General features: G+C 52.1%; 1 long non-coding RNA gene across 1 annotated transcript; it reads left to right on the top strand.

Moving 5' to 3' along the window:
• Positions 1-388: 388 nt before the first annotated feature.
• LOC134105342 (uncharacterized) lies at positions 389-981 on the top strand. Its single transcript, XR_009942493.1, has 2 exons — positions 389-698; positions 827-981. It is a non-coding gene; the product is annotated as an uncharacterized LOC134105342 (long non-coding RNA).
• The last annotated feature ends 717 nt before the right edge of the window (positions 982-1698 follow it).

Here is a 1698-nt window from a genome sequence, read left to right as displayed (position 1 = left end):
AGTACCAGCAACAGGCTAACCGCCGACGCACCCCGGCACCCTCATACTCTGTTGGAGACAAGGTATGGCTGTCAACCAAAGACCTTCCCCTCCGCACGGACTCCAGGAAACTATTGCAAAGGTTCATCGGCCCCTTCCCCATCGAACGCATCATCAACCCCACGGTGGTCCGTCTCAAGCTCCCTCGGTCCCTTCGGGTACACCCAGCGTTCCATGTGTCCTGCGTTAAACCGGTATCGGTTTGTCACCTCCTTCCCCCCCCACCTCCTCTGCCGCCTCCCCGAATTATTGACGGGGCCCCAGCCTATACAGTAAAGAGGGTTATGGACTCCCGACGCCGAGGAAGGGGCTACCAGTTTTTGGTAGACTGGGAGGGTTATGGGCCGGAAGAGAGGTGTTGGGTTTCCCGGCGCCTGATCCTGGACCCCAGCATGATCCGGGAGTTTTATCGGCGGAAGCCGGGGGCTCCAGGTGGACCGCCTGGTGGCGGTCGTGGGGGGAGGGGTACTGTCAGAGTCCCTCCCTCTGGACCCAGGTAAAGGCTGGTTTAGGTCTCCCTCTGGTGGATCTGGGAGAGGTTGGCTTCGCACGCACCTGTCTCAGCTCTGCAATCGCACACCTGCACCGGAGCCACAATCACCAGGGGATAAGAGGGAGAGCCTGACAACCGGCCGACGTCGGATCGTTACTCACGTCACGTATGTCGACCTCAGTCTTCGCGAGTCTCAGTGACCAGCACCCAGTCGAGCCGAGAGCCGAAAGTAGTTCTCTTGTCATTCAGTTTAAATCCTGTTACTCACCTCTTGTCTCACCTCCTTGGTTTCAGTTACACCTGTCTGTTCCTGCACGTGGGAGGACCACCGGGCACCGCGCACTGTCAAGGAGATCATCACCCGGGACCCCCTCCTTCACCTGCACCCCTCACGCCCGCTCCTGCTGCACCTCCAGTCGTGTTGATTAATAAAGTATTCACTCACCTCCTGACGGCTGTGTCTGTCCGTTCTGCATTTGGGTCCAGCCATGTCCCAACCTGACAAAAACATCTAAATTGGCTCACATTTCTTTACAGGTACTCATGGTTTTCAAGGATAAATATCATACAGTTGTTACTGATCCCCTGACATTTCCTTTCACCATCACCGTAAAATGGATCATTTTGAACTATTCGAAGAACCATAACTACTAGAGATTCACTCCGCCCTCATAATGAATTGTAATATTCTCTTGTGAAATCTGACTAAAGATCTAAATATGTAAGAGTCAAAATATGGTCATTTGCTTGAATTGTTGCCTGTATATGGAATACAATACAATTTGAAACAAATCGGGATCGAATGGCTGACGTTGAGATTGCAAATCTTTTTTTAAATACACTTACATATTCCATTACTCCCCCTGAGAGCCGTTTGTCAAGCAAACTAGTTTAAAGAGAAAACCTGCTCCTTGTTTTGACTCTTTGTGTTGCAATCTGAAAGGCCCAATGCGCGCACAACACATGCACAGTTACAATCCCGCCTCCAGTAATTGACGGCACGCTAAGGCGGCTGTCCCATTTGGCACATGAGTGCTCGACTCAACCTCAGCCTCAGATCTCATTCTTGCGACTCAAAATGACAGATTCCACTTCAGGCCGGAGAGCTGAGAGCAGAGCAGAGAAGGGGTGGTGTTTGAGGATACCTGCAGAGGAGGAAAGGAGGG

The sequence above is a fragment of the Pungitius pungitius genome, chromosome 15 (assembly GCF_949316345.1).
Source record: "Pungitius pungitius chromosome 15, fPunPun2.1, whole genome shotgun sequence".
Taxonomy (NCBI): Eukaryota; Metazoa; Chordata; class Actinopteri; order Perciformes; family Gasterosteidae; genus Pungitius; species Pungitius pungitius.
The sequence above is the reverse complement of the archived record's forward strand: the minus strand, read 5'-3'. Positions and strand labels throughout refer to the sequence as shown.